Here is a 9,094-nt window from a genome sequence, read left to right as displayed (position 1 = left end):
GAGCTAAACAATCCTACACCAGTAGATCAGATCTAAACTCTGCAGTCCTGCCACATTCAATCATGGATAGTGATGGACTATTAAATAACTCACTGGAGGAGGAGGCTCAAAAATATCCCAAACCACAATGATGCAAGAGCCCAGCACATCAGTGCAAAAAAAACCAAAGCATTTTTAACAATTTTCAGCCAGAAGGGCCAAGTGGAGGATCTATCTCAGCCTCTTCCACAGGCCACTAGCATCAGAGGTGCCCATTATCAACCAGTTTGATTCTCTCCACATGATATCCAGAACCAGTGCGGGGTACTGGATACACTCAAAGGCTGTATGCCTGACAACATTCCCTCAATAGTACTGGCAACCTGTGCTCCAGTACCTGCTGCTCCCCGAGCCAAGCTGTTCTAGTATTGCTGCAATACTGACATCTATCCAGCAACATGGAAAATTGTTCCTGTACACAAAAAGTAGGACAAAACCAACCTGGTCAATACTTCCCCTGTCAAAAGATAGTACAAATGGTGTGAGTGGGGTGTCAACAGGCTGAATAATAAGTATTTGCAGATGATCAAAAGTGTCAGACAGTGTGAGTAATATGTCAACAGCTGAACAGCAAATGAAGGGATGACCTATCATCTGATTATCTTGAAAACTTGTTATGATCTTAATTAATGTTGTCAAAACAGAACAGTGAGGAAGAGTTTGCAGATACATTACAGTGTGGTTGGGTTACATGTAGCGCAACATGAAGCCAAGATCACAGTTGAGGCTGTCTTCATGGGTACAGAACTTGGCTCAGTTTCTGTTCGGTGATTGTGTGTTGTTCTGTATATCGAAGGCCGCCCTGGAGGACACTTACCCAAAGATCGGAGGCTGAATGTCCTTGACCACTGAAGTGTTCTCTGACTGGGAGGGAAGACTCAGAACCAGTATTGGATACACACATCTCCATCAAGGACAGACTCATCAGTACCTCGCTCTACCACAAGCCCATGAATAACCTCATGATGTTGCACTTGTCTTGCTTCCACCCTAAACATTTTAAAGAAGCCATCCCCTACAGACAAGCCTCCATATACACAGAATCTGCTCAAATGGGGAGGAGTTTGATGGACACCTAAAGATGCTGAAAGATGTCATCATGAGAACAGGATATGATGCTCAGCTCATCGATCACTAGTTCTAATGTACCACAGCAAGAAACCACAGTGACCTTCTCATGAGGCAGACACAAGACACGATGGATAGAGTACCCTTCGTTGTCCGATACTTCCCTGGAGTGGAGACACTACGCCATGTTGTTCGCAGCCTTAAACATGTCACTGATGACAACAAATATCTCACCAAGATGATCCCTATGTCTCCACTTCTCACCTTCAAACAACCTCCAAACCTTAAACAGACCATTGTTCATAACAAATTACCTAGTCTTCAGGACAGCACAACATCACACAATACTGTCACGGCAACCACTGCAAGACATGTCAGATCATCAACACGGACACTACCATCACATGTGGGAACACCACCCACCACATACACAGGAGATACTCATGTGACTCGGTGAATGTTGTCTACCTCATACATTGCAGGAAAGGATGCCCCAAGGTGAGACCTTGTAGACACTATCTCCATCAAGGACAGATGCATCAGTACCTCACACTACCATAAGCCCTCAGATAACCTCATGATGATGCACTTCTCTAGCTTCCACCCTAAATCCTGATGAAAGGCTTTTGCCCGAAACATCGATTCTCTTGCTCCTTGGATGCTGCCTAACCTGCTGTGCCTTTCCAGCACTTTTGACTCTAATCTCCAGCATCTGCAGTCCTCACTTTCACCATCTAGAATGGACACCGCACAAAACAATTGTCAGACAGGAATGTTCCCTCCCAGTCACGCAAAACTTCAAGGACATTCAGCCTCCAATCTTTGGGTAAACATCCTCCAAGGTGACCTTCGAGGTACACAACAATGCAGAATCATCAAGCAGACACTGATAGCCAAGCTCCTTACCCATGAAGACAGCCTCAACCGAGATTGTGAGTTCATGTCGCTCTAAATGTGACCCCACCATATTGTTCTGTATCTGTAAAATCTTCCTTACTGTCCTTATCTTGACACCGTCTCCTTGATAACATGATATGATCTCTCTACCTTAATTGGTTTGTACAGTTTTGGATTACTTGTTACTTTGGTTAAACCCTTGGCATGCATGTGGCTCTTATACCTATCATGTTATTCTAGCCATTTGGTTGTCTCTCGCACTACCTCATTTTTAATTTTTTGTAATTATCTCTGTGCCTTCCTTCCTAGGTCATCCCTTCACTTGCTGTTCAGCTGTTGACACTTTACTCACATTGTTTGACACTTTTGAACATCTGCAAAGACTTACTATTCAGCACGTCGACACTCCACTCACATCGTTTGTACTATCTTTTGACACGTTTAATTACTTATCTTGCAACATCAATAACGTCCGTGCCTGTGTACTTCCCTCCACTTCACCTGACAAAGGAACAATGCTCCAAAAGCTAGTGCTTCCAAATAAACCTGTTGGACTATAGTCTAATATTGTGTGACTTCTGGCTCGGCCCACCCCAATTCAACACTGACACCTTCCACATCATGTATTCTCTGAGTTGCCACCAGTTGTTGGTCATCTTTGAATCCCAGTGAACACGCAACATGGAAGCAGCCAAAATCACATACAGTACATCCCATAGATTGTGTTAGTTGCTGTAAATGGTTTGCCTGAGAACAGTATAATCAGAGTCTTGGGGTATGGAAGTGATAAAGAATGTTACCTGCTTCTTGATCCCCATCCTGCCTTATCTTGGTAGAGAGTATTCTGATCAGAAATTGACCTGAAGACAGCACTGGATTTAACGGTGGTACTACACAGTAATACACGAGAAACAATAATATAAAGGATAACTCTATCCGTAAATTACTACAAAGCTAAAGTTCTACATCAACATTTGCTATCTTCAGAAAAGAATGAATTAAAAAAAAATTATTCAGTTGTACCAACTTTTTAAATTGCTCTGAGATTTGTTGTTTGCATTTCAAAACTTCAAACTTACAGGTCCAACACTGTAAATGTCAGTAATTATAATGCTGCCTCAAATAGCTATTAATATGAAGGATCACAGCTGTGTTGATTCAGGCTTTTATGTTTCGTTCAATAGAGAAAGGATTTTGTGCAGTTGGTAAATTGACTTTTGTTACAGTCACAGTTCGGAGCCTGGGTGAAAATCCTGGGACATCTGTTCATTTGTGGTCTATATTACATTCTGCCATTCACTCCCCTCCCCCACTGGTTGGAAACAGCCAGTTCACTCTTCTAAACATGCCCACAGTCATTTTCAAACAATTATATGTTGTTACTTTTTACTTTAATTTGACCTAAATTGGTCAGATTTGGAAACAATTTTTCATAGATTTAAGGTCACTTTCATCACAGCTCAGTCTTGTGATCTACAAATAGGCTGGGTATTGACAAAGTATTAGTGACTGTGTTATTAAACATCAATACAACAAAAAGAAGCTGAAATGAATACGAGCAAGTATTTTCTGTTTCTCTGTAAGTAACTTGTTGATATTAGGGTTACAAATGCTGTACATGGATTCAATTCAGCCTGTAGCTGGCAGTGATGTGAGACTGCACTCAGTTCACTTATTTGGCAATCAGTTGGGACATAGTTATTTTGAAACCACTCAGGACAGATTACACAGCATTCATTGCTCAGGAGACAAATGCATTCAATTGGCGAAGATAGTTGTATGTTTGCTGCCCTATGTTCGAGATTTATCGGGACTGTTGGATGACCATTTCCTTTGGCCTACTGCCAGAGTTCAAACTGAGAAAATTTGAACAGCTCCATGCTGTTCAATCCACACGTAAAACATTCTGTGATTATCAATCACAGCCACTTACTTAACCAGGATTAATGTTTGCGAACGATAGAAATATGTAGCAGGCAAGGGAGTTCACATTTGAGGTTACAATCAAGTCACATTGTTAGGCATGGTACAGCTTTACCTTCCTTTCAACATAAATGATACCTCTTCCGAAAAACTCTCAACATTAGCAGAATGGAGAAAAGTTGCATTCCCCTAGCATTAGGAATTCTTATGTCAATGAATGCAATATTCATCAATATTAATAAGTAACGATTATGGGGTAAATTAGTGTAGAAATATTATTTTACCCTGGGGCTATTGTCCAAGGCTGCCGTTTACAATTATTTTGCGATATTAAGATAATGGCAAAGCAGTCATATTGAAACGATTGTAGCAAACTTGATAAACATAACAGTAGTAGCTACCAAAGATGCAAAATCCTGAGGTACTCCCTGTAGCTCCTTCTTCCTAGTGAAATGCCAGGTAAAGTTGTATTGGGAAACTGGGTCTTCAAACATTGCAAGGAAATACGTTGCTTCTGAAGTTTGGGGCCTAAATAATTGATGACCTTAGTGCAGAAAAGCATTACTTGATATCAGCAGCAGCAGCTGTTGCTTTCCCTGAGTGATTTCAGCATCTCAGTGTAAATCACATAAAGTGTGGATTATTCTAATTTGTCAAAGGTAATTAGGAATTAATCTATCAATTTGTATTGCACAGGTGCCTGGCCGACTGCATCACACACAGGGCTGTGATTAGTTCTTATTCCTCTGACTTCAACTCTGGTTTTAACTCGGTGCAGGAACCAAACAGCTCGAGTTGGAGTGGGTAGCATGCCCTGTAACATCATTGATGAGAACCTCCTGGCTTTCACTTAAATAAGATTGAAAGGGTGCCCATCTGACAGTGTTGGAAAATGGTCCGTTTGCTCATTTTCAGTGCAATGTTTCACGAGTCACCTCAGATATTAAAATGAAAGGATATTTCGTGACACCAGACTTCTTTGCATCAGTGTAGATACAACTGATTGGTGTAAGAATAATTCTACAACTGCCTCGACCTTTTTGAAGGCCTGCATAGAATTCCTTTCGCAGCACAAGGATGAAGTACTGTTTCAAAATGCCTGGAGAAGCATCTATTAGCCGTCAGACCTGGGCAGATGTCTTACTGCAGTAATACAAGGAGAAGGTGAGGACTGCAGGTGTTGGAGAGTCAGAGACAAAAAGTGTGACCTTGCAAAAGCACAGTACGTCAGGCAGCATCTGAGGAGCAGGAGAGTCCATGTTTCAGACAGAAACCCTTCATTACGTTCCCAACGAAGGGCTTATGCCTGAAATGTCAACGCTTCTACTCTTCAGATGTTTCATGACCTGCTGTGGTTTTCCAGTGCCACACCTTTTGACTCTGCAGTAATACAAGGCATTGTGGGGACTAGACCTTGAGTATTTACTACAGCTCTGGCTTTCCTACCTAAGAAAGAATATACTTGCCCCAGAAGGGATGCAGCGAAAGCTCTCTTGGCTGATAATAGTATAGCAGGACTATCCTAAGAAGAAAGATTGGTTTAACTGGACCTATATTAACCTATGTTTGGAAGAATGAGAAGGTATCAAACTTTAACAAGGATGGACAGACTAGACACAGAGAGGATGTTTCCTGGTTAGAGAGCCATGGGACAGTCTCAGGATATAAGGTAGTGAGTTTTGGAGTGAGATAAGGAAATCGTTTTTTACTCATAGGGTTATGAATCTGTGGAATTCTGTACCACAGGGAGCCATGGAGGCCAGTTCACTGAATATATTCAAGAAAATGATGAATTCATATTTAGATTATAATGTTCATCAAGGAGTATGGAGAGAAAGCAAGAAAATGACACTGGACTGAGATAGAGAGTCAGCCTTGATTATATTGAGTGGCAGAACAGGGAAGGATGGAGTGGTCTATTCCTGCTCCCAGTTTCTATGTTTCTGCGTTTTCAGAGGACATGATACAAGCAATGGTACTGGTCTGTGGGAACTCAGATTACTCAGATTAGTAATCTAATCTAAAAAAAATGAAAATCTGTCACCTCCTACAAGATAATCCAACGCCTAGTAAGGGGTTTCAGCAATGATGACTGAAAGTATGGAAGTGTACACTACAACTTGCATGGTGGCATCTCACGTGGTATCAACACTCTGTTTTGTACTGGGAGAGTGTGGTAATTACCAAGAACACTGCTGCAAGACCCTCACAACAACTGTCTCTGTCGCTAAGTTTGTAGGTTTGGTCGAAGCTCACACAGGTTATCATAGATTATCGTAGATTCCCTACAGTGTGGAAACAGGCCATTTGGCCCAACAAGTCCACACAGACCCTCTGGAGAGTATCCCACCCAGACCTATTCCCCTACCACACTTACTGAATTTATTGTCACGTATACCGAGGAACGTTGAAAAGCTTTGTCTTGAGAGCAATACAGGCAGATCAAATAGTTAAGTAGCATACATTATCTACATTTCCCCTGACTAATGCACCTAACCTACTCACCCCTGCACACTATGGGCAATCTAGCACGCCCAGTTCACCTAACCTGCACATCTTTGGATTGTGAGAGGAAACCGGAGCAGCCAGAGAAAACCCACGCAGGCACTGGAAGAAAGTGCAAACGCCATGCAGACAGTCACCCGAGGCTGGAATCAAACCTGGGTCCCTGGTGCTGTGAGGTAGCAGTGCTAACCACAGAGCCACCAAGGACTCCCCTCTGAAGCGACATGTGCCCAACTTGAACAGAGTGGTGGACCAGATGGCAAAGTCTCTCAGCATTCTCTTCTCTTTTCAACCTCTTCCAGGAAAATCAGTGGAATTGCAGAGCCCCAGGAGCGACAGTGGCACAGTCACATTTGTTCATTCACCATCTTCCCCATCAATACATCCAATCATGCCAGTAAATCAAAGAGGTCACACAGACTCCAAGGTGAAATAGTCTGCAGCAAGGTAGGCTGAAATAGCCATGGGGCAGATGTTCAAATTGGGTTTGCACATGACAAGGCAATCAGAGAATAGAAGGTAAATATTGTGTTAGACTTTCAATTTATTGCTATTACCACATTTGGCATTTTGATGTATCTTGTGATCTCAGATCAGCTTCTGTGTCTGCATTCCCAGTATGTTATTGGTACAGGAGTTCACTGAATGGGTTCAATGCTCTTAGTGTAGAATGAATGGGAGTGGGGAAGGATATAACACTATAGCAATACTTTGATTTCAAGTCAGGAAAGAACAGGTCGTGAAGGCTTTTGGCTGATGTCCTGACAGCATGTGTGTAGTCAATGATATCCTGGATGTAAGGGAATCTGAGCTACTGCTAAAATCCTGACAAATCCAGTTGTGTTGCTTAAATCTTACAGATTGGGAGATGCAGAATGTAGTAGACTGGAAGGGTCCCGTAGAAATGAATTTAAGGGCTGTAGTAACTTTAGGGACTGCTGGTAAAGTATAAAACCCCTGCCTCCACCCTCACTCTATATTGTCCCCCAGATCCAGCAGGTAGCAGGGCCAGAGAGCAGAGGTCATAGAGTACAACTTGCAACATGGCAGCCTTCTATAGATCCACGAAAGTGACTGTTGGCCTGTACAGACTGTGAAGGAAAGTCACCACGGGTTGATACTTGAAAAAGATGAGAAATAAATTGAAGGGAACGGCTGCCATTACAAGCACTCCCCACTGAGACCTCGGCAAAGCTGCTATCGTTAGAAAGTTATGTTGTGATCTTTGAGTTGTCCCTGACACAAAGTCTTTTCTGAGTACCCTTCCGTCAGCAGCTATTTGCTCTTGGGTTGTTGGTGTTTGTTGCACTGATTAAGGATAAATAGTGAGGAAAAATGAGGAAAGCACTCCACAGGCAGGAAGCAGTCCTAGCAGTATGGATGCACATGGAATTGTGGTCCACTTATCAGCAGGGGAGTACCCCATTAAATTATATACCAACATTCCCAAAAACTTTGCTGAAGATTTAGGCATGTTGGGGGTAAATGGCCTTCTTCTACGCTATCCCACTCTATGACTGTATGAACTGGCAAGCATCCTTTCCAACAAAATAATTGCAGAATGTAAAGAGCAGCCAACGCATTGGGGAATATGACGTAATCTAGAGAAATTTTAACCGGCCCTCAGATTCATGCTGTGAGAGTCAGGGTAAAAAAAAATCACCTTTTTGACAAAATTAATGACCCCTGACTAAACGGACCTCTCATTGTTAATGATAATTTAGACAAAACGGCACATACTTTCAAATCAACTTTTTCAGAGAATTTATTACACAGCTCCAAAGTAGGTGGGACTTGAACCCAGGCCTCCCGGCTTAGAGGCAGGGGCATTGCCACTGCATCGGAAGACCCCTATCCCTCATGTCCTCTGATACTTGATTATTATAGCATTCTTTGAAACAAAAACTGTTTTTTTTATGATGATTAAAGCAGTTCACTGAGCCCTAATGTACAATAGCTGTTCAACTCAAACATGAAAAGTAGTCTATAAAATATGGAGAAGAATAAAGATAATACACTATAACTTAGTTTTCCCACTTCCTTTGGGTTAGATTCTCAGTTATAATTTTGGTCTAATGTAAAAGTTGAAGAAAAATGGATCTGAGAAAAATCATGTTCTCTCACTTCCAAATTTGAGCTAAATTTTTCAACGAGCTCTTTATTTGCTATAGCCAATTTAAATCCTTTGTAGCAAAGTTATTTCCTCCCCTGGTTGGCAGTAAAATTTTGTCTTCTCCTTCGGAGAGCATATTCCAGATTAGTAATGTTGTTGCACTCTACAGATCTGTGAAGAAGCATTCCACATCTTTTCTTATACTGATTTTAAAAAGTTTAAAGTAATTCCAGGATAGAAAATTCTTGTTATTTTCACTAGAAAATTGCTTACAGCATGAGTATCATTGTTGAGATCTATTTATATTTAAGTGCAGAGGTGCAGAATGCAGCATGCTGAAAAGCAATATAGATTACATCGTACCATTAGTCTCTCGCATAAAACACTCACAGGAACACATCTACTGCATCAGAATAAATTATAAGTATGTCTACACTTGTAGTTGATTTGTTGCCTAAATGTGAACCGAATACGCAATCAACCCTGTGTGTGAATCTGCTTGTGCCTGTCAAAGTAACGAGAGTCCTGACATTATTTTTCATGAATATT

This window comes from Chiloscyllium punctatum, chromosome 15, assembly GCF_047496795.1.
Source record: "Chiloscyllium punctatum isolate Juve2018m chromosome 15, sChiPun1.3, whole genome shotgun sequence".
Classification (NCBI taxonomy): domain Eukaryota; kingdom Metazoa; phylum Chordata; class Chondrichthyes; order Orectolobiformes; family Hemiscylliidae; genus Chiloscyllium; species Chiloscyllium punctatum.
The sequence above is the reverse complement of the archived record's forward strand: the minus strand, read 5'-3'. Positions refer to the sequence as shown.